The 20,216-nt window shown below is 47.4% G+C and overlaps 1 long non-coding RNA gene across 3 annotated transcripts in view; it reads left to right on the top strand.

Annotated features, from left to right (window-relative positions):
- LOC128877605 (uncharacterized) overlaps window positions 1-18,954 on the top strand; it is a 113,775-nt gene extending 94,821 nt beyond the window's left edge. For all 3 annotated transcript variants that reach the window (XR_008457268.1, XR_008457267.1, XR_008457269.1), the window contains one exon: window positions 17,997-18,954. This is a non-coding gene — a long non-coding RNA (uncharacterized LOC128877605). The remainder of the gene's footprint in view (window positions 1-17,996) is intronic.
- Window positions 18,955-20,216: the final 1,262 nt, after the last annotated feature.

Below are 20,216 nucleotides of genomic sequence, written 5' to 3'. Positions count from 1 at the left end.
GAATGGCCTCTGGTTAAAACCATTTTTTATCTTTATAGAGTGGCAAGACTTTTAACGTTTTCTTCGAGTAGCCGGTGCGTTTTAACGAGGCAATGAAACACGACTGCCAAAAAGATAAAAGAACTATTACACGAGATTCGCTGTTAAACTCTTATTATTCCCGGTCGTAACGGCTACCGTTGCGCTCCGCCTCTCACTTTCTAGCGATTAAACGTCCTATAAATCGCACGTACGAGAATTCCATAAACAATCGCGGATACCGGCAAAGGATATTAATCGGCAACCAGACCAGGACATTCGTTTTCGCCGCTTAACGCTTCGACGCGACTCTACCCAAGTATACTCGGCTCTCAAAGTTTACAGTTTTAACCGCTGAAACCTCGACAGTTTTCGACCGATTAAAGCAATTTTCTAATTAGATTTAACCGAGCAATTAATTTGTTTTTCATTTGTCACGTTGATACCACGAGCAAACAAAAAGAATTTCAATCGCATTTGCAACTATAGAGCGGCGTAATCGTTTAATTAATTTCAAAGAAGTCGCAAGATAATCAATTACTTCGATTCGCGCGATCTCTCATTTTCTTGCGATCGAATCGTAGACCACCCTATATATTCCGCGACCAACCGAACATTTTCTGCGTCGAGTCGAATTTGGTCGGTTGCATTCGTTTCGTTTCATACCACGGACTACAATTACCATCGGTCAAATAAAATATAAAAACTCGTTTATCTTTTACTCGTTATTCAAGATGCCTATCTAGATAAGTATTTTGGGCATCCACGGTGGAAGGGACGCCGCGCCGCGAGCCGCGAGATACGATGTCGCGCCATAATCGCGTCGGGAATTAATTAAACGGCGGTCCAGTTTCGATTGGACGAAACGGTGCGGTACATTAATCCCGCTATCGGTCCGCCAATCGAGTTAATTCTCGACGAAGGTGTCTTTCGAACGACGCTCGAAAAGAAATCCAGCTCTGAGAGGGGGTTTCCCGTAAATCACCGGTGGCTCGGAGCCCACCGAGAGACGCCATTAACGCGTTCTGTTATCTGTACAGTAGGTGACACACGCCTAGGTGTCCGTGGATCAGATAACGGGAACCCCATTGATTCCGCGGAACCAGTTTCGCTCGACAGCTCCGTAGCCCAATTTATAAGCGTGGAGAAAGGGTCACGCCGCGCCGCCAGAAAGCACGCGCATGAATGGACGCGGGGCATAATTCAATGAAACCCACGCAGACTCGGTCCGCAACGGGTGACACGCTTTCCATAAAGATTATAAGGTACAGGTACCGGTAATCGAGCACTCGGCTAATTTTCTCCCAAACAGCTGCTCGAAATACATTTTTCAGAATGTTTCTAAGGGAAACGGATGCAGTACGTCGATGATCGCCAACAGACACGCGTTAGAAACTAATCATCCGGTTCTAATTCATCGGTGCTTTTATTTTCATTGGATTTCAGTGGAATATAGGGTGATAGTATAAATAAGGACGCAAGTGTGGCCCCCAAGTGCAGAGCAAACGACCGGTTCTGCTTTCGACTGGTTAACGTTCCAGCAGCGGTTTCAGTGTCGCTGACTCGGAAAGAAAGGAATGTTTCATTACTGCACTTACGGTCGTAAAGCGCACACGGTCGGTTTCACCCGCGTAGGTAACGAGAGAAGCAAGTAGCGGAGACCGCAGGGTTAACGAGGACGGAACGAACCATGGGCAACCGCTCGCGCGATTTCCGTTCCCCGAAAAATTATTTATGTGCCTTCCTTTATCTGTATAATTGACTCTGGTGTCCACCGGAATAATCCCTGCGCGTTTCTTATCGTCGTCGTTCGTTCCACTATTTCATTGATTCGCTCACCTAAACGTTTGAAATTAACCAATACCAAACGTACAAATTATTTAGATAAGCGAAGGCCAGTCGATCTTTTCGAACGGAGAAAAATGAAACAAAGGAAGGATATACAGGAATTCAGGAAACTGGGACTCTGAGGAAAGACGCAGTTATACAAATTGTTGGGTAAATGAAATATCTGGTGGCGAGTTCGAAAGCAGAACATTTAGGTTGGGAAATGACGAGTGCACGCGAGCCAATTGGAAAACGGTGTCGTCGATCGACTTTCTTCAAAATTTATTATCCGCTAATAACAGTGTTTCGCCGATTTCTCGGTGTTGCCTTGGCCTAATGCGTGACCTCGAACAAACTGCCCGTGATCACGGTCGTGAAGTGCACGCGTTAGCGCAAACATTAACAGCCCTAAAACAAAGAATCTCCGATTATCAGCAATTTCCAGTCAAGAATACTTGCTCGCTATGACTGCATGCATTCTTAACTCTTTCATCGCTCAACTTATCTTTAAAGCTTTTCGGTATAATATATAACATCAGTCTTGGAAAATATAGATTCACCGGTACGCGAGGTCATGGTAGCATAGAATTATAGAGAGTCGGCCAACTTTTAATTAAGACGTCGAAACGAAGCGGTCTCTGCGCGCGATATTAATTGTCGCGGACGCGAAAGATTGATCGCTCCGATCGGTAGATAATTTTCACGGCGAATCGGTTGCCGAATAAACGTAATTGAAACTGATCGGGCGGCGGAGGAACGCTGCTGGGAAAATTGGAAAGATAATTGAGGAGTGCAGGTGGACGAAAGCGTCGACGAGTCGCGCGAAACGAGCCCTCAACTTGGAGCTTCCCGAACAAGTTTTTTCTCGACTTCGTCCTAAGAAGTTCTAAACGCTTGAGTGGCGGCATGGTCGACACCGGAGCCACGGATACACTTCTCGGGGAATGCCTGTTGCGACGAGAAAAAAAAAAAACTTGGCTGGTGCTTTCAGCGGTGCACCAGCTAAGTGCATCGTAACATCCTCCGCTCGTTAGCCTGCGAATGATTATTCCATTACGCCTTTACCTATCGGCTAACGGGGTCGATTTTGCGACGGAATTAGCCCTCGGGAAAATAATCGTTGCGGCAGACGATAACAAAGAAAAAGGCGGTTAATATACAAAATATTTTTATAATTTATTTGTCAATAATGCCACACTCCGTATACATGAAGACGACAACGACAAACGTAACTGTAACCGACTCTCGACGGTATCCGTGGTCGCGGTAGCACGCGATACTATTCCAGTTGTTCAGCGGCGAATAAAAAACGAGGAATAAAAGGATCGCGTAGAGCACTCTCTCGCCGAAAGCGTCTTCAACTTCTCGTTCCTCCGGCCGGTTTCATCGGGGTAAAAGAAACGCTTCACAATGGGTCGGCTGCCTCGCTGGCGAGTCGGCCCATTATTTATTAAAGATCCATTCTTTTTATCAGAGAGGATAGTTCTGGCCCCCTGTCTTTGGGAAGCCGTCCCGTGAGGTGTTCCTGGGTTCGCTGGAAAACTTTAAACCATTGGTCGCAACGTTGAGAACGTACACCGGATATGGGCCAACTAAAACTGTAAAAGCATCGAATATAAAGTAAATCTTTAATGGTTCGACCCAATTAATCGTTTTACGTTGCTCTTGTTCGACACCTTTTGTTCGACTAGACAATAGCTATCCGATTGGCGTCAGTGTGGAGAAAGCTTAAGGGGTCGAGGTCTCAGCGTCAACTGCACCAACCATGTTACATGGTTGATTGTCGATAACCCGTTAGAAGGCACTCGACGGTGTCCCGTGTGATTTTCTTACGTGCTCGTCCTATTTCGCGTGCAACGCAAACTATCGTAATTAACAATGGAAAATTCTCAAGACCGTTCTCTGATACGCTTCGTAAGTTGAGTTTCATTTTTATTTTGTACCCAGACTAATCTAAACGAAAAATATTTCGTATTAATTTTTGGCACGCAATCGCAAAAAGGTTCGGCAGCCTTGGAAAGGTACCACGATATTCGTATTCGCATCCAATTCTCTCAATTTCCCCTCGAGAATCGGCCACGCGTGCCGCCTTATTGAACATTTTATTCTCGCCAGTTTCGATGGAATCCCCACCCCGAAAATGAGACTGTTTGCAATACTCGCGAAAAGTGCGCAGCATCGATACACGGTAAAGGAGAATCGATACATCCGTCTTTCGAGACAAAATAGTCGGCTTCTTCTTAGCCGAGCTTTGTCGAGCCTAGGATGACTATAGGTCATCGCGTTCGTCTTCGAACGGTATTTATTTGTTAAGAGCACGGTCTGGGCTACACGCCGAGAGCCCGCGGATAAGCCGAATAGATGAAAATGATATTTTTCGTGGATTCGGTTTTCATTTCGAGCAACGAAAACGGCGATTTTATCTGGTAGGACCTAATACAATTGTTGATGGCGAGCGTGCAGCTGCAAGATGAGAGAATGTAGGCGCGGGGAGATCCGATAAGAATCTCATTGTCGTCGTAGCCGGTGTGGTAGAGGCTTTAAGGGTGCGGGCGCGGCAGGGAGGGTAAGGAGTGCCATGCCAACCGCATCCGAGCAAATTGCAACTCTGTCGAAACTATCGGACCGAGCGGATCGCCAAGAAGAAGAATGCGCGACACGATTGTTAGGGTCTGGTTAGTCCCGGACACCTTTTCATCGCGTACGTCCCTGTCGTGGTGTAACCTCCTCCGCGATGATAATATCTCTGGAACATAACAAAAATTAATTTTTAAAGAAATACCTCGTTTATGTTTTGTCTGTTTCGTTTGAAATTTTGTCCACCTCGGAAAGCACTTTCTGAGAGTAGCTAATGGTCTTATACAGGATATTTTCAATAAGTATCGAGAAATGAATAGACAAAAGAATACGTGCAGGAAATATATCCCGAGATAGAAAACCCGTTCCACGAGTTAAATGCGTTTGGGAAATGCTTGCTCTGCTGTGTGTGTAGGGGGTTTATCCGTCCTCTCTCCTCCGCGCTGTAAAGGCCGCGGCCAAATTGTCATTCGATGCCCTGAGAATTCGATTTTCAGCCGAGTTTTGTGGTGACAAGGGTTTGGGACTCTACCAACCTCCGGTCCCCCCTCGTTCGCCGCTGTTCCGTCCCAAGAAACTCGCCGAGTCTCGGAGTCTCCGTGTCACGGGGCCCTGTAATATTGTGAAACGTCTTGTATCGTGTGTCCTCGAGGCGCATAGATCGCATCTTTCGGTGTGTCGTCAGCTGGAAATCGGTAGACAGGTACAGGAAGAGACGATCCATCGACTGTTCTCTCATTCGTGACAATGCCCGAAACTCGTGCCGGGGGAGTCGAGCCTTTGTCGAGTTGAAACGAATAGGAAATACAGCCTTTTTTTCTCTATTCTGTTCACAATGGCAACGGTTACATGTATTTAATTTCGTGAACGTCCTCCGCATTCCTCCGGAACTATCGACGTTCACCAGATTTATCGGATTCGTTGATCTAAACCGTTAGAATAATTGCTCGCCGGACTAAAGGAAATCGTACACCACTTTTCCGAGACGTTGATTCCTTGGGATAGGCCAGTGCTTTAAAACGACAGAAGAACATTTATATTACTCCACGGAAAAGACTGTTTTATCGCTGATAGCAATCGAGCGAATATCACTTTCCATATCGCAAATATCGCGATACGAATTAGTGGCGCCGTTAGTTGACGTGCGCGCCGTGCGCTAAAGCAGCAATCGTCTCTCTCCCCCAATCCTACCGCGGATCGTAAAAACTTTACTTGACCGTTTTCTTCGTCTTTCATCATCCCGCTATCAACGGGTTGGTCGTCCACCCTCTCACCTAATTTACGACCTGGGATTCCCCTTTAACGTCGCGAGGAAAACAATTCCGTCGAAAAGTTCCAGGTAAGGTGGACTCGGATAAAACGTATATAAACGGCCTTGCCGAGTGTCGTACAAGTTTCCCTTCCAAATGTCCCCGTATTAGCATATTACGGTCGTTAAGACGTAGCGACAAGTCGCGGGAAAAAAAAAATTAGCAATCGCGTGTTAAACTCGTCGAATCGTTCGCCGTTGGACGGAATTAGCATTTTTTCGTGACCCGTGACGGAAGCATATTCTTTGGTTCTCTCTTTCTCTCTCTTCGTCTGTGCCTGTGTGCCGGGTAACTCCGACGGTATTCGGACAATTTTATTACATCGAATATCATTTCACGCTCGAGAGTCTTCTCTTTATTTCGTTGCCGGCCGCGTTATCTCTCTAATTCGCAATTTATATATATTAATCGTGAAATTTAAATCAGAATCCGCGAAACGCGTTGCGAACAAGGACGAGCGTTGGGTCGAGGTTTTCTTTTTTTTTAAATGCTTTTCTCGCCAGAGTTAGGGCTCCTGAATAGTAATCCCTGAATTACGCGAAGGTAAACAAGAGTTTTTGTAGAAATAAATATCTGGAATTGGAATGTTTGCGTGGAAATGAAATAAATTCTTGGATCTCGTCGATGAGCGTTTGTTAATTATTTTATAGCGTTTACGTGTTACGTTAACGTATAGCACGAAAGGTCGCTAACGAGTCTTATATTAATTAAAATCGCCGCTGGCCAAGTCGTTACTCCGCTTTAGCGAGTGTTTTAATAAATTTTTATTCCAGGAAAGGAACTGTTACTTTGAATATAGTATTCCATTTGTTAAATTCGTGTTAATCTTGGAAGAACGCTTGTCTTCGCATTCGAATAAATATTAATTCCGGGAAAAGAATTGTTTCTGCGTTTATCTGCTAAATAGAGGATATGCCATCGGTTAAATACGTAATAATTGTAAAATAACGCGTATCCTGGACACAAAGATTGCGCGAATAAAGTAAAAATAATAATTCTCTATTCGTGAATTTATTCGCATGAAAGAGAAATAAAATAATAGATTTCGTTGTTCGTGGAACGTACATGCCGTGGACAGCGTCGCCCGAAATCGCACACTATAATTCCATCCTTGCAGGGTATCGGCTTTGCGGAAACTATCTCGAACCCATCTCTCTCGTTTCCCGACAGTCTGGAAAGTTCCGACGTTACGAGGACCATTTTTCCTTTTAGGAGGCTCTGTATGCCCTCTGTCGGGATTAAAATCCGTCGGATGACCCGTTGGAAAATACCGAAACTCTTCGACTCTGTTTCACAGGCGCTGGAACAAGTGTTGCTTCTCGTACGAAAAATGCGCCGCTAAAGATGCAAATGTACGGCGGCCTACACAGCGTAACGAGACGAATTAATTGGCCTAATTGAGGCTGATGAGCGAACGAGCCCCGTTAATTAGACGCCTCTCGCGTGTCGGTGATCCCTCGCTGAAATCGATCGATGGGGGGAAACGGAAAAATGAAAGGGAAACTAAATCGAACGGATGACGTATTGGAAACGAAAGACCAATGAAAAGCAAACGAAAGGTAGTATACGCAAACCGTGTACGCAAACACGCGTATAGAAATTCTGTTCTCTTCCGTATTCGTCGACATCTTTATTCGATGAAAATACAGAGTACGGACAAAAGTAGCATTCCGTGGGAGTAGCTGAAAAACGTGACCACGAGCCTCGCGAAACCTGCCACTTGGTTTCGATCGAAAACCCGGTCTGCCCGTTTCTCCGAGATAATGGATAATTTTCTTCCCTCCTTCGACATTATCGCGCACAATGCACGAGGATGTACTCGTACACGGTGGAAAGAGAAATGGTTAACAGACAGGAAGCAGTCTGTACACGGCAAACGAAGAAGCCGCTCCTCTACGCAAACCTGGGGCCTCTACGGGCTGTTTGGTTGGTGGATCTCGGCGCTTATCGTGATCTACCAAGCAAAAGGGCTCGCTTCCTTCAATTAACGAGGAAAAATGGCTGACCAGAGCCTACGTCTTTATTTTCTCGAGCGCCGGTATCGATTCCACTCGGTTTGAATGATTAAAACGAGCCCGTTGGCCGTGACACGGGTCCGATAACGATCGAAGGGGAACCGATTTCCGTCAGCGTCGCAGACGAGACACGCCACATTCCTAGCCTAGCCGTCGTGTAATTTGGATAAATACTTGCGGTGGTTCGCGGTTTTCGGAATGGTCGGTCCGCGCCACCTGACACGAGATATTTAAGCCGCAAAACTCTGTTGCGTGGCTGAAATTACCTAAACGCAGAAATTCTCCGATTGCGAATGGATCCGGTTAACGAGCAGGTGCTGCTATTATTTCAGCCCTCTCGCGTCGTGGATCGGTCACGTTTCAATGGATAACCTAGTCCACGAAAGCTGCTTATATACGCAAGTTTAAGAATTTACCGTCTAACATAGAAAGACTAACATGGAACTCCCTCCGAGTTCCAAACCTATCGTCCGACTTACTTAACGCTATTACACGTTGCACACTGTACGTACCATCGTCTCGGCGAAAAAGACGAAGCAAAGAGATCGGAAGGCAACCCCGGCACGGTCTCGGTCTCTCCGATACCTTGGACAATCGGCTCCAATCGTTCCTGGCAAGCGCAACTCCTCCAGGCCTCGCGGCAACGTTCCAGCTCACGCACCGACCGGCAAATTAACCAAAACCCATAAAAACCGGTTCGATATCCTGACGTTTAAAACGCGCTGCGTGCTCGGCAGCGCACGCTGGAATCGCAGCGGCCGATTGCGGTCCGACTCACGTACGATTGCAAATCAACGACTCTCGGTATACGAGGAGCACGGGCGTTTTCCGCACACGTACAACACGCGTTTCCTTTTACGTGCCCGTTGGCTCGCCTAACCCAGAGCCTTCTCCGATCTCGGCTTACCCACGTGGGGAACGCGCGGAGCTCAGAGCGTGCGCGGCTCCTCGCAACCGCGCCAATCTTAATACCGTCATTTTTCGGATTCACCGATAATTCTGGCCGTGGTAGATAGTCTCACAGAGATAAGAGCGAGAGAACCTCCAACGCAGGTGCCTCGAGGTGATTCCCCGTGGCCCTGGTGGGGTTGAGGGCGGCAGGACACCGTGCGATTCGCGCGCAAGCCAGAGAGGATCGCGCGGAGGCGAACGGCGAACCCCGAGGAAGGAAGAAGACGAAGAAGGGAGAGGACGAAGGGGAAGACAACAAGCACGGCGTAGTCCGTATCCCTTTGTTCGACGCGTGGCAAGATAAATTCAGCTAATAAATGACCGGGGGCTATTTACCGTGGCGGTAGCGCCTCGTTATCCGGGCTCGGGGGGCCGTATATATACGCGGCCCCCAGCCACACAGCCACGCCGTGTTTTGCAGCATTTTGAGCACGGCTCAGTATCGGTAAGAGGCCGATAAATCTTGGCTGCTCGACTCCTCGAGGCACACCGGAGTCATCCCAGGTCTCCGTGAGATGCTCCGTTGTCCTCTCTATCTCTTCCCCCGATGCTGTTGTCCTTCTTTCTTCTCCCCACTTTCCGCCCCTCATCCGGAATCTTCTTACCGCTAAGAGGAGAGAACCGGGGAGACCCCGTGGGTATAATGGAGGAGTTTGAGAGTGCATGTAACCCCGGTGTACACGTTCCTCCAGGTGTGCATGTGCTGGTCGTTCGGCTCGGCGTGTGTACGTCGCCGTTGCATCGTACGTAAGTGAGTACAGTTAGGTCCGCGTACTTACGAGGAGGGCGGGTGGGTCCTCGTCGTGAGGACTAAGCCGCTATCGCGAAATCACCGTCCGTCTTAATTATCGCCCTTAGTGTCCTCTATCTTCTCTGTCCGTCCGGCGGACCAGCATCCGCCGCCTCTCTCGCTCGCGTCTTCCGCTTCTCGACCTCCGCGCGTTCTCTTCCTTTGAATCTCTACGTGTGATGGGAGGATCTCAACGCCAGCTCGTACCGCGAACTTTTTTAACGGCAGAAATCACATCTCCCCACCTGCTAGAGGACGAAATGAAATACCCAAAAATTACGGGTTGGAAAAATCACGTCTACGCGGGAGCGTAAAAGAGATATTTTTTATTATTCCGAACCGGAGAATATTACATGTTCCTCGGTAAACAACGATAACGCTGACAGTTTCCAGGAAATTTGCTCAGCGATAATCCGAGACCACAGCTCGAGATACCCGATGATAAAACGAAGCGTGAAATCGATAGAAGGCATTCGCAAACAACGCCAAGTTTGAACAAGGTCGACCATCGGTTGGACTACAGGCTATCGCGTCATCTTTGGCGTTTTAATAAGTGTATACATAGGTCCTCGTACGGTTCAAAAAATCGTGTATCGAATAACCTGGGTGCGAGGACCATGTTCAACGAGCGTCAAACTTTTAACGCAACGTTCTTCGAGATAGACGTCGTATTTTAAAATACAGAAAATTATAGATACCGAAATGATTGAAAAATTCAAACAGATGGACATGAAAATATAACAGAAATTCCGTTTCATGCGTCGTGCTCGCCTCTAGAGTGGGACGGAAGGAATCCTGCGAGGTACTCGAAACACCCTCGAGTGCCGAGGCGGCTGGCTCGAGGATACAAGCCGCTAAATGTGTTTCCTCTGACACTTATTAGAGGACTACACAGGCCCTCGAGGTTCGGGATCCTAATGCATCGATGTCCAAAAACTGTAGAAAATCATCTTCAACCTCCTTAAACTTCGGACACTCGAACGCATTACCGTTTTTGCAGTTTCCTTGCCTGCAGCTGCCGAAACGACGAACTTACGATCCACTTTTAAAGCGGCGATAAAAAAAAGGTACGCGTCCCGCTACTCGTTTTCGAAAAATTTCATCGAAAAGTAGCGCGTATTTTCTAAGTTCCACGGACGAATGTACCCGTTGAAAAGACGCAAGGTAACTCGCGAAATACAACGATTGCCACCTTTGAAATAATTTGTCACCGACGCGTTTCCATCCGCATCCGAATCGAACGAGTTCCCGTCCAACCGGAAAGAGAAACTGCGAGAGCACCGACTGCGCTCGGTTAACCGGAGACACGTTTCTCGTTGGCGAACGCCTCTCGTCGCGTCATTAAGCGAGGACTGCTAACGTTTAATGCCCGGAGCCATCGAGAGGGGGGCTCCCCAGGGGACGTGGCTACGGCGCGATTTATCGGTTTATGGGTGCCGTCGATCGAAACCGACGCCGCGCGCCGCCTCGTCCGTAGAGGTCGCAGGTCGGAGAACATCGCGAGGGACCCACGACTCTGCTCCGCGGGCTGTCGCATCCAGCGGCCTCCGAGGTTAAGTGGCACTCCTGGCACTTTTATAATTATTTTCTACGGCAGGCCAGATCGTTAATCAGTAATTGGACGAGCGATTCTCGCCGTGGAAACGAGAGTGACCGCCGAGGCACATCCGGCCCGCGCGCGAGACCAGGGCCACCAGCGGGCAAACCGCTCTCGCAACCGTACGGTTTCGCGTTCTTCCGATGAATTTTTATTTCAAGAAATCGCGGCATCGATTTTTATCGCACACGTATTTACCATATCTCGCTCGATAACTCTACAGAATTATTCACGGATATTATTCACCCACCTCCTTTTCGAGCTGCTCATCTTTGGACCACGGTTTATTACGTCGTTGAAAGTGTTCGATCGGAGGACTCTGTGGCAAGATAGGAACGTTTATATTTCCACCTAACGGTGTATTTATTAGCGAGGCCTCTTTGTAATCGTTGGACGAGAGCGTGTCCGGTGATCGATCGTCGGCGCTCTAACGAGCCACCATTTTTCCGTACGCGGGACTTGTTGCTGCTGCCACACGAGGCATCGGACAGGGACGTAAAATCTGTAACGGTGGTTCCGAAAGTGTTCAACAGGCAACGCGACAAATTGCGACCGCATTCGATCGAACGACGTACTTTGGCTCTGACGAAATTTCTGTTACCGGAAGAAAAAGCGTCGCGGAAAGGCAGCGGTCTCGCTATTTCACGCGCGTTATCCTGGTCGACGTTTAATCCCGAGCGCTTTCGCGAAATTTATACAACTAAATAAACTTAACGCTATCTTCGCGTTCTAACGACGAGTCCGTGTTACGCTCGCGTTTTGTCACGATTATAAGATTACTCGTAACGTCGAGCGAGCAACGCAATTGCGCGGTAGCGTCGCCATTAGCGTACCATTTCCGACAAAGCATCGCAATTTACCAACCTTTCCGAAGTACTCACGGTTTGCAGGTGTGTTATTACGAAATTGAAATGTTATACCGAATTCCATGGCTCGGGAAATATCGTTAGAGATGCCGCGGAAGGATTGTCGTTAGGGGTACCGTTCTCGAAGATAGCTCGTTATAAAAGTTGTCGTTTTATAGGGACGAATATAGCTTTCTCAAGAGCGAATAGTAACCGAGTAGTAGTCCCTGGTAGAATCGCTATGAAGTGTCGATTAAATAATCTACATCGTCGACAGCCCTCTTCAACGTTTAGTTTCGCTATACGCAAACCTTTGTCGCGTCCAGAGTCTTCGACTATGAGATCGATCCTGACGTTCCTCTCGTTCGGTCCGCGTATCCTATGGGATTCCCTTCGATCCTCCGGTTCTCCGTTCGCTGTTTCGTCAGAGCTTCGTAGACGCAATCGTGGAATTTCGACGTGACGTTTCGCGTAACTGTTCCAATTTGGAGTCGTTGTTCCAGAGGAGGGGATGGAGCGTTTTAGTAAGAAAATTGGTCCGATCGCAGTAACTCACGTATTTACCCACTCGCTTGGATGTTTGATCGCGGATATATTGGCGAAGAGGGCCGAAGGCACGCACGGTGGTCTCGCGGTGGTGGTCCTCGGGTCGAGAAGAGTCCGCTGATAGCATTCTCACACACGCTGCCCGTCTCCTTCTCTCATCTTCGTCCCTTCCATTCCATTCTTGTGTTCCTCTCGCGGCCGCTCTTCCGCCCGGTTCGCGGCTCTTCCTCTTCCTCCGTCTTCCTCTTCGTGCGCGTCGTTTTCTTCTTCCCGAGTTTCTCCGTCGTCCTCCTCTTCGCCTCGTTCGTCGTGGTTCGCGGCGAGACTTCTGCCTGCGCCCGAATGAGCCGCGATTTTTCGCAAACTCTCGGCTAGGGCACTCCGGGACGTATAACGTACAATTACCCGAAGACCAGATTACACGGGGTATGGGAGAGGCTCTCCACGCTCGTTATGCCATCGTACAAAGCTCCGCTCGCATTGGCCCACTTGAGACGTTGAGACCAGCCTCGAAGACTCCAGAGATCCAACGACCCACGGATACGGATCCACCACAGAGGGAATGGGGCCGCGAGTCTTATCGTTTCCTCACTCGGAACCGACGTGCCCCGTCTACCCGAGCAGATAACTGGGATCCGAGATGCTCCAAGATCGATACTTTGCGCAAGGGAATCGGGGGATGGGATATTTTGGATATTTTTTCGGAATTTACCGCGTACTTTGATCGCGATAAATTCCCAAAGATACACTAACACTTTGAAACGTCCAAACGCGAGACGCTATAGAAAAGTGCTAGTTTCTCACCATCCACCCCCCAAGTTCTTTTCTATCGCGTCACCTCACCGACACGCGCGAGACACAGAAATAGACAAGTGTCGGCTGTGAAATACAACTTGTCGCTCCCCTGCCTAACGCGTTGTCTTCCGGTGTTCATATTTAACGAGTCAACTTTTCGTCGAACCGCCTGAAAGTTTTCAAGTTCTCTCTAGTGGATCGAGTTCCCTCCACACACACACACATCCCTCCCCCCCTCTAGCTACGTTCCCGGCGTCGTCTACAAAGCGCTACCAGGTTGTCGTTAACGCTTCGGCTGTCGTTGGATCGAGAGGAGCGTCAACAGCTGCGGCCGATCATCGTCTTTCGTGTATCCTTGCACCTTGCTCTGCTTCTAGGCCCCTTAAGTGGCCTCCGCGAGAACGACTGCGCGATACAGAGCCTCGACTATTAATGGGAGCTCGATAAACACGTGGAATGTTGCACGGTTCGCGCAACAGCTAATGGAACGCCCGGAGAGACGATGACAGGACCCTCCGTTTCAATTTATCCTTCCTCCGACATCGACGTACTTATCGATTATTTTCTATTTATGAATTTCATTCGCGCGATCTCTAGTTTCATTTTCTACGCCTCGAATGTATTTTAAGACAGTTTTATCCAAAATTGAATTACTTAAAATTAGGAAAACCCGGTCAGATTTTAAAAACTGGAATTTATAAAAACTACCGTGCACGCGATCTCGCCGAGATTGCTACGTTTATCTCTCGATTCCTCGAGTCGCAAGCTCGACGAAATTATTGTCATTTTTCCATTCGTGCCCCGAGCTCGATCGATACGTCAGCGTCGGTACGTGTGCGATAAAATGCAATGCAAACAGAAACAATCGCGCAAAGACAATATTTACGCATTACTTGTTTCTACTTTTTCGCTGGTCTTGTAATCGAGAAATATAACAAAGTTTGTATCGCAATGTTTGCGATATTGTCGTTCGATCTACAGCGATAATTATTGTCTTGTTTTTAGCGCAAAAATTTATTCGAGCGTGAACACATTTCGATAACTATACTCGTCAAACTATACTTACGACGAAACAAGCTATTCCGAATGAAAAAGTACTTGTCTCGATCGACCTGCAACTTCCCAGGCAACGTGAAAAATATCCCGCCGAAGCGACAATCATTCGTTCGTAGTTTGTAAATTTCTGAAACGTCAAAATAGGCATGGCGCGTGCCCTCGGCTACTTATTACCATTATTTTATTGCATCGCCTCGGGCCACGGTCGGCCATATTTTACTGTTAAACGCGACGTTCGACCCGAGTGTCAGAGTAATGATTTTAAGGCCGTCCATTATGGCACTTTATGGGAGGCTTCGTTTCTAGTTAACGGTGCCGTTTACGCCGTTGCGTCGTCCAAACACGACGATTGTTTAGCACGATCCGACGACTCTCAGGAAAAGGCAACCGAGTTTGCTCGAGAGACTTCTGTCCTAAACAAGCAAGGTTGCATCCCCTGCCGCCCATTAGTCCGTCCTCGAACCGACGTTGTAACATTTTATTATTGCCGTTGTTCCGCCGTGTCAAGATTTTACTTGGCCTCGTCACGAAGAAAGTTTAGCCGCTTCCTAATTTTTTCCTAGTATACCTGTCTACAAGGTGGCGTTCGAGTTTCCGGTTATTGGAGGAGAAGATTTTCCACGGTCGCAAATATTGTTTCTCGTTGGAAACCTTGGACCCAACCTTGGTCCATTTCGAGCTTCCTCCATACCTGCTCGAATACAGGAATTTTCGTTAGTGACGTGCACGCGTTTCGTTCTTCTCCGAAGGCGTGCATCGCCTGTGAAGAATCGCGATAGAAGCTCTCCCGCGATTGCGGTAAGGCTCGCGAAAAAAATATCAATTATCCCAACGAGTACATTTAATTATCCCTGTGGCCCGGACGAGCGCTCACGTTATTCCGAAAAAAGCCCTCGCGTTTAAGTAACAAGCACGCATTCAGGGTGGACGCAGGCGAAGGGCAGCCCGTTGACGGGTTAATCTCACGGCTTTACAGCTCTTTTCGAGCGGCGGTGATCGCTGGGTACAGCCCTCCGTGTCCAGCGACCGCGTGTAACCCTCCGAGATACTTTAGCTCCTACGATGATTATTATAATCGGCTGTCAGTGGCTCGTTATCGTGACGGTACGTGAAAGCGTTAAATTAAATTTAAATCTCGCTTCGGTTTCGGGGCCTCGATGATTCTCGTAGGCGGTTCGCGCTGGCCGAAGGCAGAAGCCGTGAGATGAACTCGGTTAAAAAGAGAAAGGAACGTAAAGAAGTGGAGGGGAAAGACCAGGAAGAAAAGAGATAAAGAGAAGATGCAGAGGGGGAGAGAGTGAAAGAGAGAGAGAAAGAGAGAGTAAGGTCGAAAAATGAACACGCACGCCTTCGAGTAGTAAACAGGGGAAGAGTTATATCGTAGAGACCCGGTGGTCCTTCCGAGATTGGACGATAATTACCACGTGTGGTGTGCACCGTACGGCAGATAAGTACTATTAATGTCGACCAAGGAAACCGATTTCGACCCTGTATTATTATATACGGGCCTCCCCCTAGCCACCCTCCATATCGCAGAGGCGTCTAGGAGAAATTCACCACCCCGAGCGAGGAACGAAGAACGACTCCCACCAAGGGTGGACTCGACGATGCATTTTCGCCGATCCGAGGATCGTGTAGCGTTCGAACGATATCGGAATCATAAAGTCAAGGGCCAGGAAACAACCTCGCAGAGTTCGAAAGAAAAATCCCATTATTTGCTGAAGAGGAAGGCAGGCTGAGATTTTGATCTAGGTAGCGATTCCGAACGAGGAATCGAAAGAGACGACCTTTCGATCGAAATTTAACAACTTTTTATCGAAGCGCGTAGCTGTGTTTCATAATAAAACATCGTGTTTCGTCGGTGTTTTTATAGTTGGAACAAAATATTTTAGTGATCGCTGCCTGAGAAGAGCAGAGACACGCCAGGCATCGGTTTTTCTGGATAATTGCGGGCTACTCGACGAGCATTCGGAGCGCAGCAGGCCGCGATTCGCCGCCGCGAGATTCTTATCTCAAAGGATGGCAAAGCAGAAGGACCATTATCCGTTCGTAAACTTATTTTACATTATTCCGTGGAAAGGTATCGACCTCCTTTCCGGAGACGTATAATTCACGTAATTCCGCGAAAAGGGTACCGTGATCCTTTCTCAAATGTCGTGCCACGGACTCCAGGAGTTCTTTCACGAAGGACATTCGAGAATTGCCGATGGTCGTTGATCGCGTATCGATATACCGTTTATAGCAAACAGAAGTCGAGAAACAAGTTATACGGTTGCATATTCTTAATTGCGGTAGACGTCGAGAAGATAGATTCCCCTGGGGATTTTTTTTTTTTTTTCAATCTAACGGTATTAGCAAAACAGAATTTCGATGAATTCACATGGAGAGCTGATTTTCAAACAATTAAAGGCCACGAGTGACAAACTATTTAAACAGGCGAGAGATATACATTTTCTTTGGTTTAAGATAGTTGGCGCGTTGGTATCGTCTCTAAAAACGTAATTTCGTTCAGATCGACAAATGTATATATATCTATCTATCGCTTTGTTACTATTCCGAAATTCCCGCTGGAAACGCATCTGTACCCCTGCCATCATCGTCACTCTGTACAAACACCGTTGCGCAACGCATTCCTCTCCTAACGAGACAACGCGCCAGATGGAATCCTCGGAGATTATCCTCACGGCTTTCGTACGCGTGAACGAGCGATCTCCGACTCTCCGGGGACCCGGGCCACGGATCAAAGCCAACGATCCTTCTGATTAAGACGGAATTAGGAAGAGAGTTGCACGCTGGACCGGGGAGAGCGTCGGTTTATTTTTTCACAACCATTTCACGACGGAAGCACCTGCTGTTTCACCGGACAGAGAGAGCCCTACGACTCTGGTGAATCCGACGTCAGGGTCACGGTTAGAACCTGGCAGGCGCGAACGAAGAACGACGTTCTTCCCTCGCGTTGAACAAAGAACAACAGGCTCCGAACAGGGTTATTACCGGCTTGTTAGGCTGGAGAAGGCAGCTGCTCTCCATTTAAGTTCGAACAATTAAATTGTCTGGTCCCGATCCGACCACCTTTAGTCATACCTACTCATCCCTTCGCTGTCCCGGTAATAAGATGACCGATCGAGTGGCTCACGAAATGCATTATTTCCTGCGTTTAGCGGCGACCGCTGCTCGCCGCAATTAGCTGGCCAACGATGATACCATCGGCCTCTGGGTTGACTGGGCTCGATTATTCCTGTGACGTTTCTAACGAGCCAGCGTTCCGCGCCGATGGACCGTCACCGTAGTCAGTTTGTCTCAAACCTGTCCTTAGGAACTTCTAAACACCCGATGGAGGCTCGTTAACGAACGTGTTAATCGACTTCCATGCGGCGATCCTGGGACTCGTGGTCACGCGTTCGCCGATAAGGAAACGAACCGAGATTTCCGAGGGTGAAGGATCGCCGTTAGGGAGACGATCCTCGCCGGTATATTAATGAAACCGACAGATCGTGACCTGTCGAAACAAACCGTACCAGACCGATCTCTCTTGGAGGGCATTGCTTTTACTCCTGGAATAGTTTCGCTCTTAAAACTAAAAATAGCCGTTATTGTCATCGCTCTTACTTAATACTTCATAATTTTCGACATTTTCTGAATTTTCCTGATGTTAAGTTTTCTTTGCAGGTCGAGGGTGCGTTTGGAGATCGATCAGGAAGTTGGCGCACTGGAACGCGTAATATGGAGCCCGCGATTCATCCGGTGACGTCCGAAACTCGGCACGGAGAGTTTCGAGCGGTACGACAACATTGATTCGTCCATTATTCATTTCCTGGCATTTTCGATGATGGATCGTCGACGTCGTCGCGCCTCGAGTGTCGCGAAAACGCTCGTATCAAGCCATGTGTCCCAAACGTCCACTTTGACGCAGATTCTTTCAACCCTGTTATACATATACTTGGTGGTTGTTCGCGTAAACGCGTGCTCAGCGAACGCTCTCCGCGTATTCAGAAATTACCAATTCGGTCTAACGCTTGAATGTTGCTCTTTACTCAGCCTGTCTCTCTCTCTCTCCGTCGCTCTATCTCGCTCCGTTGACCACCGGCGCGAGGGCGGTCCGCAGAGGGAACGTTAGCGGTTTTTCGAACTTTCTGGATTCGGAAGACTTCGAAAGCGTTCCAAAATCGCGAACCGTTAGACGTCTTCGACGCAACGATGATTATTAGCTGTCTGTCGCTCGTCTCGTTAGGATCGTCAGTAATCGCTCTCTCTCTCTCTCTCTCTCTCTCTCTCTTACGGACGCCGCGCTTCGGACCGTTACTTCGTCGGACTCGAACCGTCGCTTCGATTAGTAATTTTTGCTATTGTGATCTGCTTTTGTAAATATCAATTGTTGTGAACTATAAATTTAAAGACGAATACAATACATTTTGTGTAAAACTGTTTGAATAAGCTCTAAAACCTTAGTTTTCATTTCACTCGCGATTCGATCGATCCGAACATTTCCATTTTGCTTGTTAAGTCAACCCGTAAACGGTTAACATAATTATCGTTTAAAAAGTCGTAATCGTACTCATCAAGAAATCAATATGGTTCGACGGATAAAATGTAATAATAATAATAATAATAATAATAACAATAAAACAACAAATACTTTTAGCCTTAATTCCATTAATACCGCAATTCCTTCTCCTTTATCTACGAGAAATACACACAAACTATGATTAACGTACACCTCAGCAAACAAAACGAAGCAAAAAATAAGTTTCAAACGTCATGAAGATATCCTTCGGAATAATTTAATGGAGTCTCAATTTCAAACGTAATGTATCGCTAGTATTAAAACATGTCTCATCTCATCACCGTTTAGTCGCTAACTCGCTACTCTTGGCAGCCCTCGGCTCTTCGCTCGAGGCCTTGCTGCTTTTGTTTGAGGAACCGATCGGACATTATGCGAAGAGCAGAGCGAAACGGTGGGGTTAAGTGGCTGAGGAAGAAGCGAGAAAGCGAAGGAGAATGACGTCTAAGGGGTGGGGAACGAGAACGATTGGGTAGGATGAGAACGGCATGCAACTACGGGTCCTCCTGCACGGAGTATCCATAATGACAGATTACCGCAGCATTAATTCCTTGTTCAACCAACAAACAACCTACCCGGCATGCCGTTTAAGTAATAAAATATGGCGGCCGTGCCCTAGGCATGGACCTGAAGAATGGTCCATGGACTAAGTTACTAGGCGAGGGGAGTAAAGCAGAAAGTACCAGGAGAAAATCACGTCTTCGGTCGCCATTTCTGGTGCTATCTACTTAAAACGCGAGGACTTGAATGCCTATATATATTTAAACGATATGAAGCGTGAGATAATTTAGAATCCTGATGAATATCTAATCAATATCGAGTATTTCTCTTTATTTCCTTACATATATCCCTTTAATTTCCCTTCACTTCCTTACACATTTCCCTTTAATTTCCACCCATTTCCTCGTATATATCCCCCTAAATTTCACTCCATTACCTGGTATATTTCCCTCTAACTTCCCTCCATTTCCTCGTATATTTCCCTCTAATTTCCCTCCATTTCCTTACATATTTCTCCATAATTTCCCTCCGTTTTCTTACATATTTCCCTTTAATTTCCCCCCATTTCCTGGTATATTTCCCTTTAATTTCCCTCCATTTCCTTAAATATTTCCCTTTGATTTCCCCCTATTTTCTGGTATATATCCCCATAATTTCCTCTCATTACCTTACATTTTCCCCTTTAATATCCCTCCATTTCCTGGTATATTTCCCTCTAATATCCCTCCATCTCCTTACATATTTACCCTTAATTTCCCTCCATTTCCTTACATATTTACCCTTAATTTACCTTCATGTCTTTACAGATTTCCCTCAAATTTCCCCCC

The sequence above is a fragment of the Hylaeus volcanicus genome, chromosome 5, assembly GCF_026283585.1.
Source record: "Hylaeus volcanicus isolate JK05 chromosome 5, UHH_iyHylVolc1.0_haploid, whole genome shotgun sequence".
Lineage (NCBI taxonomy): Eukaryota > Metazoa > Arthropoda > Insecta > Hymenoptera > Colletidae > Hylaeus > Hylaeus volcanicus.
Note: the sequence above shows the minus strand (reverse complement) of the source record. Positions and strands in the feature narration are given on the sequence as shown.